This window comes from Falco biarmicus, chromosome 12, assembly GCF_023638135.1.
Source record: "Falco biarmicus isolate bFalBia1 chromosome 12, bFalBia1.pri, whole genome shotgun sequence".
Classification (NCBI taxonomy): domain Eukaryota; kingdom Metazoa; phylum Chordata; class Aves; order Falconiformes; family Falconidae; genus Falco; species Falco biarmicus.
In genome coordinates this window covers 21,968,718-21,996,320 of record NC_079299.1, presented here as the reverse complement: position 1 = coordinate 21,996,320, position 27,603 = coordinate 21,968,718, and the positions used below count along the sequence as shown (strand labels likewise).

Sequence of the window (27,603 nt, the reverse complement as noted above, 5' to 3'; positions counted from 1 at the left end):
TGGAGGTCAGGCTGAAGTTAAAATCACTAAGTGTTTCCTAGGAAGCTTTTACCACCCACTAGGACAAGAACTGAAATCAGTAAGTGACTGGCCTGGTTACCTGCTTGTATTAAAACCAGTTGTATGAAACTGACCCAGAGTGTAGAAGAAAGAATTTAATCTGAAAAAAGGGACAGTTTCATTACACTTACTTGTATGTGTGTTTGGGGAGAGTGAATACAATCAGAAGTGATTTTTTTTCTGTTACTGGTGATGGGTTTTTTTAATCACACAGCACAATCATGTATATGTTGCAGAATAAGAACAACATACACCTCAAATCTAACAGAGCAGGCATTCCTAGATGTGCAGAGAAAGGCAAGGTGGTTTTTTTCTTCATACAGTAGGAAAAGTTGTTCTTTTTCCCAACCTTGCATAATTTAAGAAACAGCTGGATATATTTACTTTCAAACTTTTCAATAAAATCTACCTTTCAGATGAGAGTAACCGTGAAAAATTTAGAGAGAATGTTCAGACAGCAGACAAGAGTTTACTTCAGGCAGCGCCTGAAAGGGAAGGCTAGAGAAACAGTAGCAGCACACTTTTACCTGGCATAGGCATACATGCAGCTTTTGCACCTTAAATGATTTGTCATGTCCTGACTCTGTGTCCAAGTCAATGGCAGAACTCCTGAAGTAACAAACTGGTTTGTCATGGGACCAGACTCTTTATATATTAAAAAAAAATAATCTTTACATCCAAACTATCGCATGTTTATTTACTATAGAAGCTTATCTTTAAATTTTCTTACCAGTAAGCCTCAGTCCTGCTCAAAATCCCAAAAGCCGTGGCTTGGCTATACATGGTGTTCCAAAATGCCAGAGATAGCCACTCCTGTGTCATCCTGACTAATTAAAAACACAGGGAAAGTGATTGAATGATCAGTTTTATAATGCTTTGACTGTCCATGCTGTAGATGCTATCAGAGGCTTTAATTCCATAGCAATTGTTTGCAAATATCTAGTGACTGATGATGGAATTATGCCATGATTTACTCTCACTGTGGGCTTCATTTAGGTACCTAATGTCTGTCTGTGGTACCATACATAGCCTTTGAAAAGCAGCTTTTATAACTAGTCATTGCTCTAATGAAAACCAGAATTCTTTCAGGAACTGAACAATAAAATTGTTAAGCGTTTGTTTTTCTAGCTGAACTTCCAGTGACAAAATATTTAAGGCGTATAGTACAATTGGTTTTCATCAGAGATATGGGACGGATGATGTCAGGGTATAAAGAGTACATTATTCTTTATACATACAAATTTGTATTATGGAAGTTAACATTTTTTAAAAAAGATATATTGGGAGATCTTTCAGTCAAAACAAATATTTTGTCCTATGTGTTTATGGAATCTAAGAAGCTGATCTTTCTGTCTTTGTATTTTAAATCTCTGTGGCTTGAACTTGATTTTCTAAGTTTCCACAGGACTGTCCAAATTGGTTAGCTACTAAAGCCATATTTTAAAGTTTATTTTTAATTTTTCTTGCAGTCTATCTAGTATTTATCAGTTCCAGGAAAAATCCTGACATAAAGGCTGGGTCATTTTTCAATTCAGTGTTTTTTTAGTGGCTTTTTTCTCCTTATAGATACAGCATAATTCTATATTGTTTGGCTTGCAGATGAGAACTTGACTTACAAAAAAGAAGGTAGAAATGCAGAATTCCAACAGCAAACCAAAGCCATAACAATGCAATGAAATAACACAGACTTTATTGTGATGAAGTTACTGCAAGCGATTTTTACAACTTGTGTGGTTAGCTGTAAACTCCAGCCTGTCTTAGGAGGGAGGGCTAGTTGTGGGACCTACTCACAGGACCAGGCACAGAGATGATAGCTCACAGGTTGAAGTGCCTGGCTGAGTAGGAGGACTCCAGCTCTTCCCCTTCATCAGTGGGGGATCAGGAACAGCAGCATTGGCTCTTGGGAGGTAGAGGCAATCTTTTGTGTGGAATTAACCTGCAGCCTGGATGGCACCTGCAGGCAGCTGCTTGGTGTGCAGCAGGTTGCAATTACACAAACACTTCTGTCTTAAAAAAAAAATAATAAAATAATTTAAATCTCTCAATCACTGTATAGAAAACAGCTTTGCAAGCAGCAAAGCTTTGTGTCTTATGGGTAGGTCTTGTCTGATCTACAGTGCCAACCGAACCTGTTCCCAGAGCTGGGATACCCACAATGTTTTGCATTCGCTGATGTCTAATACTGCTGTCATTTTTCAGTGGAGCAGTAACAGAAGCTTCTCCTCAGTTCAGTTTAACAACCTGGTAGGAACTGAATATATTTCACATCCTCATTCCTCCTAAAATGCAACCAAAATTGGCCATGTGCTTAGAAATTATTAAGGGAAGCTGTGTATCATGATTACACATTTTCAATATCTTAGGAAACAAGGCCAAGAGTAGTAACGATATCAGTTTGTTGAATAAAATATTGAATTATATCAGGATGTTTTTGCACATGAACTTTCCAGGTTTGGCAGGATCTCATTTGGAAAATGAATTATACATTATAGAGGTTCGCTGGAAAGTCAATTGTATGCAGATTCCTTAGTAGGACAGATCTCTATCTTCTGCTTTCCCCCATATGAAAGACAGGTGATGAAAAAAGATATGCATTAACTTATTTAGAATGTGGGAAGTCAAAAAGGAAATGAGTTCAGATGGTATATCTACTTTCGACATTATATAACAGGTCTAATGCCAGTCAGCTATGTCAGAGGGAGCTGATTTGTGTTCGCTATTTGTAAAATTAACTGAATATGGATTTTGGAGTTTAACTTTAGGATTCTACTTCTTCAAACGTTGAGCGAACCCTTAACACAGTAAGTGATGCCTGCAGAGATGTTTAGCACGTGCTCCACTTCAAGTATCTGTTGATTGCTAAAATAAGGCCTCTGTCTTTGGAAAAAGCTACTTCATTGGTCTTTCAGGGCAAAGTCAAAGTTAAGCAATTAAAAAATATTTCTACTATCTTATAATAATGCATAAAACCAGGGTTGCATCTGAAGCAGGCAAAAATATTTAGTAGTTTAAGCAGATCTTTTGCGGGAAATTTTGGGTTGTTTTTTTGATATTTTTTTTCCCCAAAAAAGTCAGGAAAAAAAAAATTAAGCAAACACTAAAAAATAGGAGCATGTTTCAAATGTTATTAAATGTTTAAAAATCTGAAAACAATAGATCAGAGAATTCTTCCAAATATTAGTGGCACTGTGATTAGAGGTTAAAGAACTGGTAGATTTTAAACCGAGGATGTTATTAATATTCATCTCTTTCAGCCTTGCTTATAGGACAAACCATAGAATTTCACCCTGCAGTTCTTGGTTTATACCCAGAATATTTGAGCCAGGTGTGAAAAAATTTAATATTGACACATGTAGAGGAATGAAGCTGGGTTAATTAGCACTGATAATATACAACTGTGGGTTGACTTCAGGGGCGGCAGGTTGGCCAATGTAGATAAGGTGCAGCTGTGGGTGGTTCTGTTAAGAGGCTGAGCAGCCAAGGAAGAGGCAGAGAGAAGAGAGAGAGAAATTTGTGTGCCTTACCATTTGAACTTATCTGAATTAATCTTCTAGCCGTGGGATCTTTTTATGTCATTATGCACAGCATTACAGATCTGTTTTTATAATGTGAACACCAGTGCCTGCACTGAGGCAGGGATGTCTGCTCAGCAAAATGAGGTTAACACTGAAATGTGTGTCACAGCTTTGAGTGCATGAACATTTTTCCCGAAGTTAGAGCCTCTCGTCAAGCACAGAAATGGAAAACTGCTGAGTTACCAGCAACAGAGGTGAAAGACCAGGCAGTTTTAGTACCAATTACTAGTTTCCCCTGTGCCTCTCCTTAGTGGTAATATCCTATGAGAAACTGTGCTTTAACGTAGCCACCACACTGACGTATAAGATTGCAGAGCTGTGTCTGAGAGGGAGAAAACTGGTTCAGCTGTTTGTCTTGTTGATTTGCCAGAGCTGAGAGTATGTTGCCTAACTGAGACGAAGTATCAGTCTGGTCACTTTGATCATCAAAATCACAATCTGTCATTTTTGATGAGGTCATGAAGGTAACTACCTTGATTCTGTCTCTTCTATGTCTGGCAATACAATTTGAAAAATATGTTTGATACTTCTTGTCTCCTGTCTAACATGTGGAATCAGCATAAACATGAAGGCTTAATTGAGCAACACATTTTGATGGAAATTCTCCATAGAGAGAGAGGAAAGAGGCAGAAAACTATTCGAGAAATTGTTACAGTGACATTGTGATTTTGAAAACTTAAGATAACTGTATCAGAGGAAGTCAATGATCTTCAAATACTGCAATTAAAGGTTTTGGGCTCACAGAATTTACTAATAGTTTCTTTGTGAAGCCTGCAACTGATTGATCTCTAATACTTTACCATTGTAATTTGTACTGTTTGTATTATAAACAGGAATGTAAGGTACTTTTCAGATCAATTAAAAAAGAAGATTCTGTCCTTCAAAAGCAGTTTTGCAGATTTTTACCAAACAGTCGCAGAGATGTTGCTGAGCTTCTCTGAACATGAATGTTGACTAATAAACAGTGTTTGCTGAATACCAATGTCTTCTGTGTTCAGGCTAGTTCATTTCATGAACTGAATCATATTATAAATAGCAGGAGAAGCAGCAGTTTTCAAAGGACAGGATATTCAAATTACACATATCATTTACCTTCACCTCATCCTTCCATCAAGCTGCAAGTACACATGTTCCTTTTCCTTTGTCTTAAGTATTCTCATGAAAAGCAGTTAGTCTTTACAAAAAAATTACTCTGTGTGTATGGATTTTTTCATAGATGTAGTGCTTCATATTATTTGCTCCTTGACAACAATGTGGGAAAATATGTTTACAGCATAATTTAGATAAAAGTATTTGTAACAATAAAAGTAGGTGGTTGGATTTGAAGAAGAAGCATTCCTAACTGATAGCACATGCAAGATATTGCTGCGAACTCGGAGCTTCAGGCTCAATCCCACAAAGGGCATAGGTGTTCAAGCTGGAAATACCAAAATACAAAGCCCGAAAGACCTCACTTTGCTGTCTCCCAGTCCCACATTCATCAAGTCCCTCCCTTCTTGAGGTGCCTGGACTTACATTCTGCACCTCCAGTTGGAGCTTCAGGAGCACTGCCTTTTCTGGCTATGCTTGGGGTGGTCCTGCAGCCCTCAGAAGGGACCAGTGCAATCAGCAAGCTGAGAACATATTGAACACAGTCAGTTGGGTCAGGCCTGCACAAACATGGATATGACTCCCTCAAAATGTAAATAGTGCTCATTAGTACCACATACCACTTACCACAATAAGCTGAGGATACCTACCCTCAGGAAATACAAGACCAAAGCTTGATTAGTTAAATATATGTGTATGCAAATATATGTATATAGGCATATGTATGTTGTTTATTAAAAAGAAGCTGCAAATGATCTTTGGCACTGATACCAAGACCAGAACTCTTTCCTCCCACATGAATTGCCTGGCCAGTGCGACAGAGGTAAACTCTGTCCTGGGCTTACTGTACATGACTTGGCTTTCTTCAACCTGAGGAAAAAACTGAGCTTGTGTCTGACCTCCTTGGCCAGGTGGTCCCAGAAGGAGCATGGCAGGAGTTGTATATCAGTACAGCACTGCATGAACATCTGATGTCCTGCTGTCCTTGTTCCTCTAGGTTCATGGGTAAAAGCCTCTTTGGGAGCCTGGATGGCTGGAGGGTGCTGTGAGACATGTGGCTCTGAAGAGGTGAGATCAAGTCATGCTGGGCTCAATAGCTGTCCTAGCATGCTGGTCCCATGGGGCAGCTCTGAATCACTGCCTGGACTTTGGCAGCAGGCTCACAGGACATGTTAGCTGGGGTATTTTGCTGTCCAGGGCCTGAATGTGAGGAGGTGGGCAGCAGCTCTTCTTGCCTTAAGCAGGAAAGTTCCTGGTTTCCAAAAAGGAAAGATCGAATTATGCTGTTTCAACATCTGAAAGTGGGAAGAGGGAGAGCATAGTGAAAAACGGGGAGATGACAGTCTTGTTGCATACATAGGTCAATCTGCTTGGTTTTTTTCAACCACTTAATTAGAACAGAAAAGGACACATTAAAATTGTTCAATGATTCCAAGGCAATGTGTTCCTCCATTTTTAGTGGAAGTTTGGAGTTCAGGTGACAAGTTAAGTTTGAATCATGGCTATGTGGATTGAAGTCAGAGGGTTTTGCCTCCTACGAGGTAGGTTAACACAATGGCATAGTGTCATTATTTTTCTAGTAGAAATGGGCCTGTTTGCTTGAGGACCTTGGTTTTGTATGTGTATCTGCAACGTTACTTACACATCTGGTGTTTGTCTCTGCAATCACTTTTTGCTAGTTTTGGTGTAATATGTCTACTGATAGCTATGGTATCCACTGTCCTTAGCAGGGAAACAGGTAATGTTTTTTAGTTTGCTAAATCTGTCTCCTGTTGTGCATGTTACTGCTTCCTTTGTTGCTCCTTTAGTGCAGTGGCATTCACGCCAGTATAAAATAAGAAAGCATCAAGATTTCATAGGGCAGGCAGAGACCCACACATAATGACTAAACTGGATTTGTCCAAACTTTTGCCATTTCATTCTTTCTCAGAGGTTTTGTGGGGAAGTTGTTTGTGCTTTGACAAGCAAACTATTGTGTGTGTTTGTTTGCTTTTTAAGTGTTAGATGTTTTAAAAGTTCATTTTTATGCTCCAATGACTACACAAATGGCTACTATCCGTTAGTATTTGCCTGGAGGATTGGGACTAACATTTAGAATAATGTACCCAGCATGTCTCTTTGATTATTACAGAACTGCCACATGAAGTATTATTTGGTGGCGATTTTATGATGTGCCCAAGTGGAATAAAATGTCTATTTTATTAAAAAAAGAATGCACCCAAGGACAGTGCAATGGGACTCTGATATAAATGTTTCGCAATAGGACACATTCTCATGAAGTGATTTAGTGTCTCAGCTGGGATTTAACTCCCAGAGAGAATTCCAGAATTGTCACTTACTGACACTGGTTTATTTTCAGTGGAGAATGCTGACTTCTCAGAAAAGGAGGAGGGGAGTGAAGAACCATCTCATTTGTTTTATCACTGTGTTTGGTGGGTCAGGGCAAAGTTATTTGGGGGCAATTCTGCTGCATTCCTTGTCAGATACTCATTCCTCAAGTGCTGAGTAGGAAATTTTATTGCTTTCACTTGGGGTAGTCAAAAATAATAACTTGTATTTGAGAATAGGAGATGTATTTTATATGTCTCTTACAAGCTTTGTGCTTGAAGATCTCCATCAACTGTGCAAATGCAGCAGAAATCCTTTTAACACCTGGCAAACGGAAAATAGGAAAAAATCAGTTTAAAAAAAATCTTTTGTGTAGTAATTTAAAGCAAGTTTTTAATTAGGGGGGTTTATTCCACTTATTTTGCATAGGCCTAAAGTGATCAGCAATTTCTTAGTCAGAAAATATGCTGCTTCCACTCACCGTTCCAATTACAGTGTAACCCCAGTTACTGGACTGTCTTGTTTGAACTGAATTGTCATCACTGCATTTTGGAAAAGTGAGTTCTTACGCCTGACAAGAGTGGTATTTACAGGACTGTGTGTGACTACGTGTCTGCAGTCAGCATGTGCCGTGCCAGTAAAAGACATAAAGCTAAATGACTCCTTGAATTTTAACTGACATGGAATGTAAATCAGGTAAGTAATAGACAGAAACACTAATTACTTGAGAGCTATGTTCATCACTGAAACCATTTGAGTTCTAATTAACAAAATGGAAAAAGCCACTTTCAGCATTATTTTCCCATAGGAGGATTTATTTTTTTAATGATAAAACATGTTATGACTGCTCTTCTTGTATGTGGTTGTGTCCATGTATACACATACACAGGCACAGAGGAAACTAATCCATTTCTTCTGGGTTTAGGTCATGCCTGAGAAAAAGCCAAATTATAGTGTATAAAATAGACATGCTATAGTGTATTTTGTTTTGGTCTGCTAGCAATGGCTCTCAATACTACATTTCTTGATGAGAAATCCAACTTAGAGTTAAAATATACTTTGAAATGTTTCAGCATTGGTAGCATTTTCTGAGAAGCTGTCCATGCTTCATGCTCAGCAAGTTCAGAGATTATTTAAGTGTGTTTTCTCACATGATCAAAAAGGCTTTTCCCATGGATGATCTGTTACGTTTCAGGGGCCCTGAAGATTGCCAGTATCTATTTTATTGATGTGTGTATTCCTCACTGGTACCCAGAACTATCCATTCTGTTTAACTAATGTTAATGTTAGCTAATGTTTAACTTTGAGCCCAGTATAGGTGTTGCAGGGCTCAGGCTGGATACACTCCGGAGTGACTTGCACACCCACGTGTAAGGTAACACACTGCAGTGTTGCTGCACTTTCTAACAGGAGTTACAGGTTGTGACATGCAGGTGGATATTTCTGGCAATCCTAACTCACCATATCAATGTCTAAAGTCTCTGACAATTTTCTTTTTACATAGGGATATTTTCTCATGATTTTAAAAGAATTTACTGACAACATCAAGATCAATTAATAGCATTTTAAATGTAATATAATGCCAAAAGCTGTGGGCAAGATTATCTCTTGCATCTGTCCTTGAAAGGGGTCTACAGAAAGGGCTGATTTTGATTTCTCCATCTGCCTTGTCTTCCCTTTCCAGCCCTGCAGACAGGCTCCCTTCTTCCGTTCCTTTTGCATGGCTGGACAGGGATGGCAGAACCAGTGACTGCATGGTGGAGTGCACGGCAGGTTTGGGGGGTTTGGGCAGAAGGGCAAAAGAAGCAGGGGGGAGGACTGGGAGAAAGTGAGCATTACTTTCACTGCCTGCACCCTCTTTGAGAAGTGAAGCATTTTGAGAGGACCCCACCTCCTTGAAAGTGTTTGACTTCTCTAAAGGCTCCTGAGGGATAAAGGGAAAATAGGGAAGACCTGCACATCCCTACCTAATGGGAGGTCTGACCTTGATCTTGAGGGATATCTCAATTTCAAGTATCCCTTGGGCAGCTTAAAGGTGCTGGGAACTCCAGTGCACAGGCATTAGGGTTTACGGCTTTTGGGTTTTGGAGTAGGTAAACTCCAAACTGTCTAAACTCCAACTAAGCAAACCTCTTGGGTACCTGAGTGTCATCCTTCTTCCTTGAAGGTGAACATGTACCTAAATACTCTGATTAACCAGGAGCTAAATTGTCACAAAATTAGTCAGTGATGCTCTTGTTTCCCTGGAATGGAATGTGGTATGAGTTCAACGTATATTGTGATACACTGAGTAACTGATGGACTGGAACCACTGAGAGTCAAGTGCTTAATAACTGCAGAATATAAAGTAGCAGAATGCAACAAAAGTATTTGGGAGCTGCAGTTCTTGGTAGAAAATACTCTCCAGTGTGTCTGTATTTAGGCAATATCTTCTTTCTTTTCTCTCACCATCAACAAAGTTCTGCTGTGATGTGGGGCATCTCTCTCCTGCATTGTCTCCTGCCTTTGTAGAGATTTCTCAGCATCCAGATCAGGCAGGTATATCTATGTCAAGGCACAAAATATGGAGGAGTTTAATCAGGACATTCTAAAGGTCTTAGCAGATGCCAAGAAGCCATATTCAGAATTGCCAACACCTTTATTTTTATCTTAGTTTGTTTTCAAGCTTGAACATGTGTGTACACTAAGATTAGAACTATTTGCATGCCAGGTTTCAGAGTTCGGTTATTTTTGAGTTAACTCCATAAAAACAAAAATTAAAAAAAGTAACGTAGGTAGCATTTGATCAGGAGGAGAAGCTTATTTAAGGCAGAAATAAAAGATATTTTTTCTTTCAAATCAGTTATAAAAAAAGAAAATGCAATCCTATGCATGAAGATTGAGCACAGGAAAATCTGATTTCCTGAAGTATTCCTTCTTCACTTTCTCCCTTCTGCAAAGGTAAAAATTAACCTTATTTCTGGATCCATGGGAGCTGGTCCTTATAGCCATGTGTGGGAGGTCTGCTGCACAACAAATCTGCAGCAGTTCAAGGGAACTTAAGGCCAACTGCACTAATGCCCCATGCTCCTACACCAACACTTAGCTCTTTATTTTTTTTAATTATTTTTTCTGATTCCCAGCTAGATTGAAGTGCATTTGAATCAAATATCTAACTAAACTTTTCTGATGGGTAAGATATTTAAGGGGTAGATTCCATATGCCTTGCAGTTAACATCTGTTTGCAGACATTGGTTGTATGTTTGTGCATGTAAAACCAGGACTTTCCACACAACTAATAGTTGACTTAATAAGACTGCTAACATAATCTAGCTTTAGAAAGTCTAACTGCTACTAATTTTCCTTAGTCCTAATACTGAATTTATGGCATTTTTATATGTGAAAGTCAGAAACAGGAAGAAACCTCTGAATTCAGAGAAGCAGTAAAGCCACTCTCTGCAACTGCTACTGCGTTAGCCAGACTGCAGGTACAGCCCAGACCCTGTATCTTTTTCTTGGTAGAATGGGGCCTTAATTTCTATTTGACTATTAAAAGCAGTGGTCCAGATGCAACATCTGGCTCAGGAAATCCCTAAACTGCTGATTGCCGGAAATGGAGGCTATCTGGGGGGGTGGAGAGGGAATCACTTTGCATGCACTCTTTTCCTATATTCCTTTTCTAAGCATCTGGCTCTGTCTGCTGTCAAAGGCAGGATATTGGGCTCAATGGATCTTTCATCTGACCTGGGATGGCAGTTCCCATGCGTTTGGGGGCTGTAGTGGGGTGTGGCTGTGAACCTCCATATTCCAGGATCTGAGGATTCCAGACATGACTTTCCCCTCCTGCCTAAGCCTTTATGGCTGTAGTGCTTCATCTATAATCTGTTTTTTCCAAATCCTGCTCACAGCAGAAGTGCAGCATAGTGGGAGTGGGAGAGTTGGCCCCCTCCTCAAGGACTGTGCATTTTTATGTGTTTATGTATTTATTTTGGCTAACATGAAGATTCTCCTCTGCCTTGTCTGAACCCAGAATTCAGAAAAGTGACATCATTTTTAATCCTTGACAGTTTATGGGCTTTGAAAGAGATTCTGCATAACACTGAGCAATTAAGATGCCATTTTAATAGTTCTTTCAAGTGAAATCAAGTGAGTAATTAAATAAAATTGAATGAGGACCATGTCAGGCCACCCACGAGCTCTCATATCCGCTACAAATAGATGAATAAGTCAGGGTGGGGGACAAATGCTGTGTGCCTAAGTAGTCCTATTTATGTATTATTGGGTGACTCTAGGAATGAGGCTTTTAGCTGGAGGATTTGCTTTCTTTGTACAGTGTTTCCAAGCAAGATCATGCAAGACTGTCAATTACTATTCAAGCAGCAGTAACGTTCTTATCTTTTTAAATTCTGTATAGTGGTGTTAATGCCTTTGTTTTGTATAGATGGCCTACTGTAAAAGTCACAGAACATAAACAGGATTTTTTGCATTAAATGCTGGATTTGAATTTCTGCTGCCTTGTTATTTGTATGATTATATATGGATGCTTGTTGAAAGTTGCTTTAGAGCGCGGGCATGAGGTATGGTATTACACATGCTTTGCATTCATTTTACACAGATAAAAAAAGCAAACTGCAAGCAAAGGAAAAACAAGTGCTTTGGAGATTTACAGTATGATAACTAAGTAGGCATTGATGAAAAGTGATATCTCTGTTGTATATCAGTTCAGTTTCTTAGGGGAGGAAATACACTTTTTTTTTTCTTTAAGCTTTTCCACTCTTACACATTAAATTTTTTGCCAGGGTTTCTCACTATAGTTAAAAGTATTAACTGGAAACTGTATTTCCAAAGTTTTTTGTACTGTATTCTTTGTACTGTAGCTGTAATGCCTAACCCTATCTTAGATCTATGCAAAAATCTAAATAAAATATTGACGATTTAAAAATGTCCCATTTGAAATTAAAACAGAGACAATATGATGACATCTGCTAACAGTTTTGAAAACTTGGCTTGCATTACTTTTCCTGAAATGAACATGGGGGGAGGCAGGGGTTCAATACAACAGCCAAAATAATCTCATCCTATGTCACAAACATTCACAGAAAAAACTCATATTCCTCCAGAATTTCCTCTGTAGGATACCTTTTGGGCAGAGGTGAGGGAGTGGGTACCAGGCAGCACTCCGTGCTCACCTCTCATGAACTTGTTTTCCATTCATCTTGTCAGTGTGCTGCCATCAGCTGATCATCGCTCAGTGCCTGTAGGTGCTCTAGTACAAATACATACTGGCCGTTTTCTTCCTCTCCTCAAACACGATTTTCTGGTTTTGCTGTGAATCTGGGACAATGCATGCCCCCTCTGGCGGTCAAAACAACATCCGTACATTTCTACGGGATTTCACTCTAAAGCTTTTTTTTGCTGAGGGGCCAAAATGTCTGCTTTACAATTCAAAGTCATACGACCATAGTTAGTTCGTTTTTCTAAGAAAACCACCGGAATGAGCCAAAACTGGAGGAGAAAAATGCGTAGGAGAGGTGTTCCAGTGTGTGTCAGGTCCCAGGAATGTGATCAGTGACACTGACGGGTGCACACAGAGAGTAGCTGCAAAATTAATTGCACCAATTCTCCCTGCCTGGCTGGCACACAGGAGTGTAGGGATGGCACTCAGGATGCCAGGACTGGGCCCGCTGCTGGAGGCAGGGCAGAGCATTAGGGAGAAATAGGAACCAAGCTCTTACTGCTGAGAAAAAATAGCTGCCTAATGTCACAGGCTTTCTTTGATCACTGGAAACCACAGGGATACCTGGATGGGGCACACTGAGGTACAGAAAGCAAGTATATATAGGTTGATTCACTGGTTTCTATGGCTCCCTTTCATTTGGAAGAGTTTGGCTTATGATAACAAAAACGTTTGAACTCACACAGAGGGTTATGATATGCAACTCTTAAATTTAAAGGAAGACTCTCCTAATAGCTTTTCCTTTTCCTCTAGTATGCTTGTGTGTGGAAAAGTAGCATTTCCCTTTGTTGTTGTGAAGATGTTTGGTGTTGTCCTCTCTGGCAAGTTATTTCAACAGCATCTGACTTCCTGGAGGTTGAGATGGTTTCCAAAACTGCTGGGAGAACCAATGTTTGAAATCGCTACAGCATCTTTAAAAGCAACTATTAGCCATGTCATCAGGAAGATAATCCCAATGGCTGTCCAAAGTCAGCCTTACAGTCACTAGCCAGGACTTCCCCTTCCCTTCTGAATCTGGCTGATTCTCACACATTGCACAAGCTCCCACTGGCATTTCTTAGGCTGCCTCAGCTTCACTTTCTGTCTGCTGCCTTTTGACAACGACACATACTATCTGCCACTCAAAGGATAAAAGAGCCCCACCTGTCAACAAACACAACAGCTGACAAAAAAAAAAAAAAAAAAAGTAATTCACCAATGTGTTTATTTGCTGAGGAGCACTTGGTCAATTCTATCAATGGTGACAAAGAGGATTTAATAGTAACATACAATAATTCTGTTGTTGTTTTAAAACCCCACTTGTCACAATAATGGCTGCTGAAGTGTTCATCATTGCCATGTGACTCTTACTAGCCTATTCTTAAGGAAGCTGAGAAAGAGGGATTGTGGATTGTGATGTTTCATAAAAATACATTTAATATTATCTAAGGATTTGTAATTGAGAGTTTTCCCAGAATCCCCTGCTTTTTAGCTTTTCTGCATACCTGTGGACTGCAAAAAATGGCTCTGTGCCATAATACACTGTCAAGTTTTAAAATTCTGCTAGCAGGGGTCATCCTGGCCAGAGGATTCTGAATGGGTTTTTTCTGCAGTAAGTCTAAAGTCCGTGCACAATTTACTGTTAAGTGTACACTGTTGGCAGCTACACACCACAATCAGAAAGGAGGTGAGCTGCCAGAGTAGCTGGACTGCTTAGTTTAGAGTATATTCAAGTTTATGAAGTCTATGTCATTACAAGATATTTCCAAAGTAGAAAGTTAGAAATGGGTATGAAGATTTTTTTTTTGTTCTTTTCAATGTAGAAAACAAAAATTTTTTAATGAGTTTTCTTTTAATTATACAACTACAGCCATTCACCATGTGAATAAGCAATACTTGTGCACAGGGTTGTGCAGAGGAGAATGGCTTTGAGAGGAAAGAAGGGGAGTTTATGGCTGCCTTGAGCTTTGTTTTTCAAAATTCCAAATTCTGGATTACATTCAAAATGTTTGTTCACCTTAAGAAATGAGAATAGTATTCATAAGCAACCTTTTCTTCTTTTGCTGAATTGGACAATTATTATCAAAGTCTTGTTACCCATGTATCAGTCTCTGAACATGTCAGCCCTTAACCTTCTTTTAGATGAGCTAAGTAGTTGGAATTCACGGTCTTTCTCATATATGATGTTTATTTTCCAGGTGGCTAACCAGCAGCTCTTGATCTACATGAAAAGTAAACAGTTAAGGTGCAATCTCATGCCAGGACCGTAGCATGGTTATGGAAGAAGGTGAGTCACCAGCTCATCTTGTATCATGGCCTTGTCTTATCTTTCATGCTGTGAGCAGTGGGACTCCTGGAGGACCAATGTTGTCTGCTACTGATTGTTCCTGGCATTCCCTTTCCTGGCTTTTGATCAAAGATTTTGGTACAGGGCTTGTAGGACAAGGAAGATCAGTCATGTCAATTTTTGTTAATCACTGTTGTGACTTTTCTCTGAATTTCTATAATTTATCAGCATCCCTTTTGAGCAGCAGGCACGAACCCTGGACAATATTCTAGCAGTAATTGCTCAGGACTGTGTGTGATGCCATCCTGCTTGATACAGCCTTGGGTATATGCTTGTGTATCCAAGAGCAGCATTGTCTCTTTTAGCAGTGTGTCACATTGGGAGCTCCTGTTCAGCTCACAAAGCAGCATGACTCCAGTATGTTTCCAGCGACCTAAAGCTCATGAAAGAGATCCCTTTTTTTTTCCTAGCTGCAGTTAATCATGAAGGGAAACAAGATTACACTGAGGTCTTTTTAACCATATTTTTTTCCCTGGGGAACAGCTTCATTCCTGTGCCCCAGAAACAAAGACCTTAGGTATGAATTGCTAAATGGCTGAAAAGACCCATTCTCTTTCTTTGTTCGGGCAACTTACAACAGATGCCAGCAAAGGTATTGAAAGAACTTTTGGTATGGGTATGCATTCCTTTGACTGGGTGCTTGCATGCAAGAAAGTTTATATAATTATAATAGTAAGAGCTGATATTTGAATACTATCCTTGGTGCAAACTACAAATTAAAGTTGAACAGGACTACCCTATTCATCCTGCTGCTGATGCTGAGAGCTTCTCCAAAATGCTATTCAAAAGATCAGGGAAAAAAAAGCTAAGAAAAATACAGTATGCAAGCGAGTTGTGGGCCAGGTGTAAAGGGCATGTATATCCCAGCTGCTATAAGATCCCTAATTACTCTAAGATAGTATATTCATGTGACAGAATCTGGCTAAGGTTCTCCATCCTTCTTCCTCATTGCTACTGCTGGCAGCTCCCCAGACTCCTGCTAGGGAAATCCAGTCCTAAGCTCTTGTGTGCTGTATGCCCAGCAGCCTGAACGATAAAGACCAGATCAGGTCATAATCGAGGGACAGAAAGAACTAAGTGAGGAATTTCACAGCCACACACAAGGGTGGTGCTGACAAAGAAGGGATAGAGACAAACAGGATTGTTCAATAGGAAGAGCTCAGTTTACCTGCAAGATCAGCTGCAAGACAAAAAAGGTGGTGAGTGGTAGATCTAAACAAAACAAGCCAGGAGCTGGGCCATAATGTAAGGACGTCAAGCATTGGAACAGGCTGCCGGGGGAAGTGGTTGAATCAGCATCCCTGGTGGTATTTAAAAGATGTGTAGACGTGGTGCTTAGGGACATGACTTAGTGGTGGGCTTGGCAGTGCTGGGTTAACGGTTGGACTTGATGATCTTAAGGGTCTTTTCCGACCTAAATGATTCTATGATGCACCTCCGTAGCAACAAGAAAACAGAGGAAAAGCAGCATGTGCGGGCTTCATTGCTTCATTACAAACTCCCTCGTAGTGCTTTGTACTTGGCAGGCTCCTGGCTCACCTTGTGTGCCAGAGGATTTTCCTGGCTAATGCAGTCTGCTGGCAGATGCTCCCTCACCTCAGACCCAGAGATACCATCTCCCAAACAGCTTGTGTGACTAAGAGAAGGCTGACTATATTATCATTACCATATCCTGAAAAATATAGATAGGGACGATGGTTACAGGAAAAGCTTTCAATGCTGCCATGCTCAGAGGAACAGAGTGCTTTATTGCGTGAGGTTACTTACAGTCAGATTTTTTCCTTAAACTGAGGCTAAAAGAAGAGGCTTACTTCAAACCATCGATCTGTAATACAAAGGTAGGAAAAAGTAAAAAAAAAACAAACCAAAACCCACTGTTGAAAGTGCATTTGGCAAGCGTCCTCTCTAGGGTCTTTGTGGGTTCATGAAGCTGCAGGCCACTGTGTACCCCAGCCGGGGTGTGCACTGGTGGGCGCTCAGAGAGGTTAGGTGTGGCTTTTAGGCCCAGGCTTAGCTGCTGCCTCAGTAGAGACAGCTTTTCCAGGCCAGGATGACAGTACTGCTCTCTTCCTGTCTGTCTGTCCCATTTTTCATGGCACTGGAATATAACATGGTACTAAGGGGATTATGTCAGATCTTCCCCCTTCCTCCTGCCTCCTTCCCACCCTTAAGGTCACTCTGTTAATATTTCTATTGTATACTTTAATTAGCACATTCCTGGCTGCAGGCTACCTTCTGCTGTTCCCGGCCTCTTTAAAACACAGCAGTTTATATAATATATATTATTTTTTAAATGTTAATTGTGCAAGGACCTTTTAGGATTTGTAATGTTTAGCTTGCTGTGACCTTTGCACAGGATCTGCCCATGACATGCACACAGCAAACACTGGCTTGGGACGGCAAGCTGCCAAAACTCCCTGGCCTCTTATTACCTCGCTCCGCTTACAGTTTGTTAGATTTCTGGGGAACCCTACCACGTGTTAATGCAGTGAAACCTTATCTGTATCTGTTCCTTAACACCTATCCTGTGGTGCGCAAACTGAAACTAAAAGGTTGCCTTTGATTGGCATCTGAAGAATTCTGCATTTATGGCACAGCAGAGTCTGAAAATACAGACTCACCCAGCGAACTGGAGCAGAGGTTCCCGTTTCTCAGGAGGGCTGCTCAAGAGGGGCTTACATACCCCCAGGGGTCACCAGATGACTTCCTGCTGCCATAAACTCTGGAGTCCTACAGCAGCCTTAGCCACACTGGTGGGTGCAGGCATCAGCAAGCCCACTGACCAAGCTCACACCACTTCCATTGCCACCCATGAAAAACTAAAAAGTCAATAACTATCCCTGACCTAAGAGAGATACGGGTGGGGTGTTATCTGTAAAATGAGTACTTACTGAGAGGTATCAATGATAAAGCAATCACGACCATGACATTCTGTGATTCTATGATAATTCCACAGTGTCAACCTAAGCACGCAGTGACAGAGGCGCATCGCGGAGGAGGGTAACCTCTGGCAGGGGAAAGAAGGAAAAGCAATAGTGAGCAGCTGGGAGGGTGCCCAGGAGCTTCAGTCTCTGACCCAGTTCAGCTGCAGATACAGCAACACACCCAGGCAAAGCCTTGTTAACAGCTTTATAAATTTCAGCAATATCTGGGTGTTGTCTGAAGGTTTCCCTTGAGCACGCCCACACAATCTGAGCCTCAGTCAGTACAGCTATAGAATATACAGGAAAAAGAAACAATGCTTCTTTTTAAGAAACAGATATCGGCATCTGAAATAAGTCATTGTGCTTGACTTATCCAAACCAAATTCCTGATGTCTGGAGTTTTGTCTATTAGTGATAGCACGATTAGTTACAATATGCATGAATATACTGTGCGACCATGCAAAACCAAATAGTGCCACAAAGATAATTGTGGTTTAATTAATACAGTCTGCTGCTCCATGCTCCACCAAGTTTTTGATTATTTGTCCATCTTTAAATTTTCAACAAAGCATTCCTGCACAGTCGGATGCCTTCAGAAAAAGAAGAAAAAATGTATCTTCCTTTCCATTTTGGAAGTTTGGCTTGTTTTCAAGCCATTTCATTCAATAAAATATATTTTTTGGTTTATTAATAACACATTTGGCATGTCTATTTTCCAAAAGTTTTTGAGATTCTAAATTTCTGTGAATTTCATAAGTGAAGAACATGAAATATTTTTACATATGGCATAAAAAACTAAAAAGATTTGGAAAACATGTTTTAGTTAAGGACATAAACATGTTTCTAAAATACTAAGTTTAATTCTTAATTTTGGTGAACAATTTCACTTTCATGTCTCAAACTCCAGCTTTTGAAAACATTATCTCTCTCAACTACAAGATGGTACTTTTGCCCACTCACAGCAGTTGATACTGATTTTTTTTTTCCCGGTTATTTGGTGTAAAAGACTAAAAACATATTGTTCTGAGCATTGTGGACAACTTTTCCAGACAGGGAAAACAGAGGGTTTTATGACTTAGGAAAGCAGAGTTCCCAGAGGGCTGGTCTGCTTTTCTTCCACTCTTCCCTTTAGGATTTTCTGAAAACATTTCACTTACTTTTGACTCTGCAGTACATTTATAGCCTCTTATTTTTAGGGGTTCGTGCGTACCTCCCGTGTGCATGTTCCAGCCCTGCCTTCTGCATGCTTTCCCATGCAAACAGAGGTATCGCAGGACACTTGTTTGTGTTCACTCACTCACATGTGACCAAAGATTCAGTGTGGTGGGGGTGCCTGGTTTTGGTTTTCCCCTTCCCAGCTGCTAGGCAGAAATTTGCCTTCTACTTCTAATGGGTTAGACTTGTTCAGTCTTCAGGAGGGAGCAGGGCTGGGGCAGCAGCCATAGCAAGGAGCGGAGCCCTTGGAGATGCTTGCTTCAGCGTGCGGTGTCCCCTCGTGCAGCCAGCAGAGCGGCAGTGAGGCTGGGCTGCAGCCCCCGGCTTCCTCGCCCCACACTGTGTTTCTGTCTCAGTCTGTGCCCGTGTGGGCGAGGGGGCAGGAGCTTCAAGGAGCCAGATTATCTCTGCCCACCAGCTCCCAGGGGTACCCTCCAGTCAGCAGCCTGTGCTCTCCCATAATTTCCCAAGGCAAAAGCTAAGCAGAAGCAGTACGGAAAGGTCTGAAAGGGCAAGACATGCTTTTGTCTGCTCCCTTGCTATCCTGAACAGCTGGGTTAGAGCCCCACACAACCCAGGGCCATGAATGGCAATATTAACTTTAAAAAGAAAGTCCTATTTTTGATTGGCTGTGCCAGCTGTTTGATGGCACAACTTTACAGCAACTCAGAATTTCTTTGTAAAGAGGGAATCATTACAAAATAGGGAACAACAATATTCTGTGAAGACTGACATTTAAACTGGGATAGCCAAATTTACCTTCTAGTTGCACATAAATTAATAATCTAATTTTGAAAGGAAGTCAGAACCTAGCAGCTGCTTGTGACTTCCTTTAAACTGTTTTTGAAAGAGTCAGGTTATGTTTTTTCTGAGTATTTGGATGCATGTGCTATAAAAAATTGAGAGCCTATTCTTAGAATATATTCTGTTCATTGCTGATTTTTTTTTAACTGGTAAACATATAAATCCCTTAAAACTTAAACCACATAAAAAGTATTTTGTACTCAAAAAAGGGGTCCAGTGTATATTTCTTGTTCAGCATGAGCTGTGATAAGATTAATTGTCAAGTAACTGTATGCCAGTATTTAATGTGTTTTTTTAAGCTGATAAAGTGCCCTGTCAGACTAAACTCTCTAATATTTGGTGTTTTCTAAAGAGTTATTTAAGTGTGTTGTCTCTAATGTCTCTAATTGTTTAAGCCTTAATTCCATGCTTTTAAAATGTTTTGTTAAGGCTGTGTTACTTAAATGTTTTGTTAAGGCTAAAGCTTAGTTATTTAACTGATAAATGTGTTAGTCTGCTCAATAATTCTTAAACATCACACCTTTGTTAGTGGTTTAAGGCAAGCGCACTGTCTACACCCCTGTAAAGGAAATTAATGTTTTATATTAACAATTCCAGGTGTTAGGAAGTACACTGGATATGTAGTCTTTCTCTCATATCCAGAACTGGGATCTTCTAATACAGAGTCCTGTATTAACATAACAGTTGTTATTAATTCATAGGTGATGTGCTAATAGACTTGTAGTTAACTCAGCATACCTGTTATCCACTGAGAAAAAGCCCCGAAGTTTACTAAGATAGGAAGAAACTTCTCACAGCAAAAGCGGGAAGTCAGTATAAAGTGGTGATGGATAAACAGGCTGGAGATTAAAAAAGGGTGGCAGCCTTACAAAGAAGTGGTGAGGCAAAACTCTAGCAGCTATGAAAATGAAGCTTGATCTATCTCTGCACCATGGGTGACAGGGTTGCTCCTAACAGAGGACTGCACTGTTGGCCCATCTGACCCTGGGGTCTTGCCTCACTGTCCATTTTGTTGTCATGTAATGAGAAGGGCTTGGCTTCCTGTTCTACTAAGCTTTCACCTACCTGGGCGTGGTAATCGGAACTAGACTATAAATCTCTGAATGTTTCCAGTACAGGGCAGGAACATGGACAAACGTCTATGTGGAAAAACGTTAAGACTGCAAAGTTCAGGCACCTTTGTATTCCAGCTCCCCACATTCAAAGGGTGCTTAATGGATGCTTAGGGTTTTTTTCTGGATCAAAAGTTGAGTGTACAAGGTGGAGAGTGTCCCCTGCTCTCCTCCTTCCCTGAATGCGTTTTCCCTCACTGTCCTGGAAGTTTCTGCAGTGTGTCCTCTCCTCCTTACACAGTCTCCCTCTCCCCTTTGCCTTCCCTCTGACCCCACGCACTGGCCTTTCCAAGGCAGTGTGTCTCCCTCCTCTTTATTTCTGCTTCTGGTCATGTAGGAGCCGGCTGTGTTTGGGTGTAGTGGATGTGCTATGCCCCAGGGCTGTGGCAGGAGGGTGCTGAGCCCCTGTGCCCAAAGCACAACGAGCTGTGGGAACCCTGTGGGGGCCTTCAGGCCCATAAATGACTGCACATCTGAAGTCCGCTGTGGCTAATTAAACCCTTTTCCAGCACACCAGAGGAAAAAACCAAGTAATATCCGTTAGCCTCATGCCACCCAAACTGCAGCATGCATTGGAAAGTCCAGTTTCAGCCTCACTTTCCTTGACTTTTCCCCTGTGTAAAATGGGGGTGCAGCTGTGCCAGTGGCTGAAGTCTATAAATGAAAAGTGTTGCATAGGTGTGAGTATTATTAGCTGCTTAACAGAACTAGACAGCATTAAAAATGAACCTGAGGCAGACAGTGAGCCACAGCAGTGTCAGTTTAAACCCAGATAGCTGAAGGTTTTGCTGAAAACTACTGAAGTGCAAGGGAAAAAATAATTGCTGTAGCATTCCTGTAACTCTGTCAAAGGCTTCTGTCTGGCTAACTCAAATGCAGCTTCTCTTAGAGCCTTGCAGAGAGATTTCCTGATGGGCTAGTAAGGCCTATTATACTACTGGCAGCTCTGTGCTCAGTCCAATTGCCCCAAACAGGTGCTTTCCTTGGGTTGAGATGGCAAGGTCAGTTTTGGACACCAGGAAAGCAGAGGGATGACTTCCTGTCCACAAATAAGCTTAGAATGAACATGTCACTAAAATCTTTCTGTCTTACAACTGCTCACTGAGGAGTGGCTGTATGCAAAGGTGGCTGGACTGTGATCCCTGTAGTGTTATGGAGGGAAAACCTCTGAGACTAATCTGGGAAAACCTTTGGGGTTTTCTGAGTGAACTTCTCTGGGGTGAGGAGCACCAGGAGGTGTGTGGTTATTTAGCACATATTGCAGCTGCACCCAGCACAGGGAGTTGTTTTCTAACAAGGACAAATGGGGGGGGGGGGGGGGGGGGGGAAGGGGGGAGAGGTTCTCCCCTACTTTACACTGTTATTTTTTGATACAGTCCCCTAACCTCTTTTCCTCTGACTCTGTAACACCTCATAAAACAAAGAGCTTGGTTGAATTGGTGGCTTATAACAATAAAACCGGTATACGCAACTTGGAATTATTTTTAGAAAGCCTGTTTGTTTGTTTGTTTGTTTCTGCTTTAGTGTTTCACCTGCAGCTTCTGAATCCACAGGCTACCACAGTTTCCACTGAATTTCAGAGTTTTGGCCCAAAGTGCCAGTAAGTAAGCTGTGCCTAAGCTTTAATGTGAAGATTATTTTTTTTTTACAGTATTATAAGTAACAGCTATATTCAGAAATAATATACTGAATACTTTTCTACAGTACCTGGAGAGGTAATATTGTACCAAAAATCTATACTGATTTTTCCTAAAGAACTTGGAAACAAAACAGTGTAGCCATTGTATTTCAAACATTAGAGCAATTGTTCAGTATATGTGGTGCAACCCTAAATTTCTATGTCAGAACGTGGTGCCAGCTCTGAGTCTCTGTAAATTACGGTACTGTAGGCATGCGCATGTTTAAACAAGTGCTTTCCTATCTCCAGGTTATATAGTCATATTTATGTATATGATTTGGAAAAGCCAGACAACACTCTGAAGTGATAAAAGGGAACCTAAAACATGTGCTCATTTTCCACAACATTGTACTTTTAAAACAAAGCAAAACCTGTTATGGAGCTTGGCTTTTTCCTCTAAGTATATTGGCATTTGTTATATATAAATCCTAATGATGTTTATTCTTGTATACCATAAAACCTGTAAGTAGAACAAAGAGACCTAGTAAAACAAATACAGATAAACAAAGAATAATTCATTGCCTGCACTTGAAAGTGTTTTGTGCTATAGTTTGTGTTACTCCAGTATACTCATAAACCTGTGACTAAGCATCTTTAAATTACACATTTAGGCAGCCACAATTTTAGTGTAGCTCCTTTTAGATTCAACAGGCTACCTAGTGGCTTAACCTGCTACTGAAGGTCAGGAGAATGTAATTGATCTTCCACAATGCCTAGACATCACCAGCTATGCTTCTGGAGATATCCTGGAAAATGAAACTGTGAAAACATTCCAAGTGCTTCAGTGGGATTATTGTCTGTGACAAGATCCTCTTGGACAATACACAGACCTTTGTGCACGTATTGCCATAATACCCAATAAAAATCAAAGTTTGCCCTTGGGACCACTCTGCTTGCTGTGCACAGTATTTCAGATGGGCTGGTAATATGTGGAATCAGCACCATCAGTGACAAAAACTAACTCAGGGCTTGTCACCCACATTCTCAGTTTAAGCATTCGTTGTTCTTTTGAATGTGTTATTTTCTTACTGTTGAAGAAAGGTTTCCCATGTACCACACATAACACCTAGCCCTGGAAGATGCTAATCACTGTGCTGTATTTCCCTGTTTGGCCAAAACAGGTTATCCTCTGAGACACTATTTCTGGTTTTTTTAAGTCACCAAAGTAAAAACATTTTCTAATTTATTGTTTTTACTTGAATCACCCTATGGGAACAATGGTTGTATAGAATAGTTAAGACACTGCGCAAGATTAATTGATTACAGGATCAGGCAGTATGCTCAAAGAGCATTAGCTTTTCCCAAGATAAGAATCTTACTTCAAATTACAAGTGGACTGTATCAGGCGGCGCTAGCCCTTGAACCCAGGCTTGGTGTCCACTGCCACACTGCTGCTCATTTGAGTCTAAGCCTTATGCACTGGAGTCCCATGAAGAATAATCACATGCAAACAACATAATTTCCTAATGCAATCACATCCTATTGATGTGATTGATAGTATAAGAAAAGAAGAGCATCTCCCTGACTGAAAAACATTAGGAAGACTGGTGGCTGCTTTAGAAGTAATCAGTATGAGAAACCTAAAAGGTAAGCATGTTGTTTTAATTAGAGATCCAGACCTAGGAAAACAGCAAGAGGAATGGGAATGTGAAAAAAACTGGAAAAGGAAAGGGGCAAAAAGTTTTGTTTGTAACTGCAAAGGGCTTTTATTCTTGTTAGTATTAGAGGTTATTCTTTTTGGCTATAAAGGATAACTTGGGTTACGCTGATCTTACATCACTGAGACAAGGAGCTGGACAGATTCTGCACAAGAGAAGCATGTGACTCATGGAAAGAGTAACTAGTGAGGAACTTGCTTGACTTGAACTCTTGCTTATAGGGATTTTATTTACCCCTGGGGAAGGGTGAAATTTTCCAGTTTGGCATAGAGCTAAACTACTTTACCAGCAGGAGAGAACTTGAAGCCTCCGTCGCTGAGAAGATAAGCTTTCATGATACAGGATAAAGACTAATGTACTGAATATTATTGCACAGCAAGAGAGGAAAAAGATGCCTTAAAGCATGTTTCTTTTAACTGTGAAAACTAGCTAATGCAGTATTCAACACATATGTGGTACTTAACTAGGTGATCACATTGACTCTTCTTCAATACACAAGACAAACCATCATACATTTCTTTACAGCAGACACCAAAAATAAAGAAAAATGCTCCCTGCTTTGAGGAATTGAGGATCCCTAGTAGCTCTTTCAACAACATGATACCCATATTCTCATTCACAAAAAGCTCCGTTACAGAATTGAGTCAAAACTAAGATTTGTTCCTAATGTGAATAATAAGCCATCTGCCTGGTGACAACACAATAGGCGTGTAAAAAAAAAACGTGCTGTAGAAACATTTGTAAAAAGTTACGCTCAAGAAAATTACTTACTAAAGAGGTTTAGTTTAAAAGCAAATTCAGCCTCAGCTCATCTGTACCAACATGTTTTAAAAGAAAGGGGAAAAAACCTGCTTCCCTAACGTGCTGATCAGAGCTCTTAATGGCAGTCTAAAACATGCATAAGTTAAGCAAAACTCCCTAGTTTCGCCAGACCAGGGCAGAACTTAATCCTCAGGCACTATCTGCCTGAAAACTCGAAGATCACAGAGAGTAAGAAAGATGAGATGAGATTTGGATGCAGATTCCAAACAAACACTTTTAATACATTAGTTATGAATGTGGATTGTTGGGTTTTTTTAATTTTTAAAAAGCTTACATCAACTTATGAGGAAATATTTAAATTGCTGTTGTGAATCTTTTGTTCACAGTAACTATTTTTATAGGTTTGTAAAAAACCTTTGTTCTACCTAATTGTGTTGTCGAATCACCTAGATCCTCTCTGCAATAAAAAAAAATCTTTCAGAAGGAAAAAAACCCACCTCATTTTAAAACTAATAAAACATAATAGCAGGTAGTAGGAGTTAAAGTTCAATTTATCAGTTCTGTCTTTGAGCAGAGCCAAATCATTTAGTAGAAATCTATTCTAATCTTCAAAAGTTACATGATAACATAGATTACAAGAGAAAACTGAAGAACTGTATGATTGTGGCTTCCAAAAGCTGCTTTAAATAATGAAACACTGAGGTTGCAAATGTAAGTATTTGATGAACTGAACTGTAAAGAATCACAAAAAATTCCCACAGACCCTGAGGACATTATGTAGTGTATCTTAAGCAAAACTGGCAAACACTCAAAAAACCCACTGGTGTGTTTGCCAGTCAGTGCTAAGGACTTACATATGGTCTTTGTTCAGGTTCTCTCAACTGGAGAGGATTTCTCTCAATTTGAGTAGTTGGCGGTCATAATTCCTGCTTTTCATAATTGCAGTTGCCTTTAAATCAACTCTGCTTGAAAAACTCCTGCAAAAGGGACCTGGATGGAAATCATCAAACTTAACCATCCTGAAGAAGAATCCCAATCCTTGTCAGCCCTGGCTACAGCCCCACAGAAAATTAAGGGGCAACACAGATGAATTCAGCTTAGAAGGAGATAGGAATTACTTGATCTTAGCTCAGAGGTGGCCATTGATGTGCTTTGAATAGGAATAGACGAGAAGCTTCGGTACAGAGGTAGATCATTCTTTTTGTCTTCTGATTACATCTTTTCAGTTCAAGATTGTACATACTCTGATAGGTCAAGACTGTGGTCCTTGAAAATGCTATGCTTGTTTTGAAAGAAAAGGATAGAAATCTGCATTTTTTATTTCTGAAAATTTTAAACTTTACTATGAACAAAGCTAGCAATTTCATCTACACATAGATCCTGAATCTAGAGAATTTTCTGTATTTTCTGTGTGCTGCTGACTAGAAGTCAACACAAGTAAAATGAGAAAAAGAAGAAAAGGCTACATGAGCTGAAACTTATTGCTACAAATGCTTGCCTTCCTGGATGACTCTAGTCTGGACGAATAATGGCTCTACGCTTTACACCCCAGCTACATGTGATTCAAACAAGAATCTAACTCACAGACAGACTGGTTAGCACTGAGGCGCATCTTCAGATTATTTCCAGATACGAATACAGATGCACATAGCTAAAAGACTCTGTGCATGTTGTTCCTATCTGCTGCATGTGATATTATGTTGCCCTGCCAATCTGTGTATGCTAATAAATCACCCTGCAGATGTGTAGTGGGAGCATCTGCTTTTGTGTGCAAAAGGTTTCTGAAGAGACCATCAGCACGCCTCTGCAGAGACACTGCCTGTGCCGGAGAGCGGAGCCCCACTGGGAGAAGTGAGTGCCTGAGTGAAGGAAGGAGTGAAAGGCTGCCCCTCAGGTGGGCTCCCTTTGCCAGCAATGAGGAGCTGCGGTTGCGTGACTCACCGGCTGGCCGTCACGGGAATGTCTGAGAGCAGGACGATGTCGTGGGCATGCTGTGGACAGACCACAAGCTGTGCACTGTTTAGATTAATCTGCTACTGCTTTAGGAAAGCATGGCAAATTATGATGGCAAGCTTAAAACAATCTGACAATTATAGAGACTTATTTTAAATACAGCTCTTAAGGGAGGATACAAATTTATGATTTTTATGATCATTCTTTGTTTAGGCTCGCTGTCCTGAGCCCAGCTCTGACCAACAGGAATGGAAAGAGGATCTGGTGATGTGACAGACTCTGAGGCAGGTTAAAGCTATTGTACAGAATACTCTACCCTCACGTAGGAGCTTCAATCTAGATACCAGCAAAATCAGTAGGAAGCCTTTCCATTGATTGCAGCTCACTGAGATCAAAGCCTTTTGAGAAAAAAAACATATCTACTTGTCTATGCCCCTGTGCCACCATTTTGTGGAGGGTGGTGGTCTGTTTTTGGATCACAGTCCTTGCTGAGAACTGCTAGGCAGGTTCTTCCCCCATTCTCCTTCTTGTATCCCAGGAAGACCATCCTGGAGCTCAGCTTCTCACTGCTGTCCCTTTGTGCAGTAATGCAACAGCATCAGAGCTACTGCTGGGCATACTTAGTCTACCTCAGAAAAAAAACCCCTTAATTAGGAATCAGATGTGAACTAGTATGATAAGGACAAATCAAGTCACTGGCCTCCTCTGACCTCCACATGCCTGTTTTGTTCAGGATCTTGCAAGCTATTTGGGAAAGCTACAGCTCATCTGCTTTGGGAGTAGTCACATCACTTTGATTTGGCTACTTACAAACCATGTTTTAATTACCTGGTGGTGTCAGCCCCTACCAGGCCCTTCTTGGCTAAGTCCTTTGCTATAAGACCAGACCGAATTTCTGTTTTCT

The 27,603-nt window shown here is 40.5% G+C and overlaps 1 protein-coding gene across 1 annotated transcript in view; it reads left to right on the top strand.

The window, feature by feature from the left end:
• The first annotated feature begins 13,945 nt into the window (after positions 1–13,945).
• LTBP1 (latent transforming growth factor beta binding protein 1) overlaps positions 13,946–27,603 on the top strand; it is a 216,750-nt gene continuing 203,092 nt past the window's right edge. The window contains exons 1-2 of the mRNA XM_056356801.1: positions 13,946–14,034; positions 14,445–14,533. The gene's annotated coding sequence lies outside the window, so the exon portion shown is untranslated. The remainder of the gene's footprint in view (positions 14,035–14,444; positions 14,534–27,603) is intronic.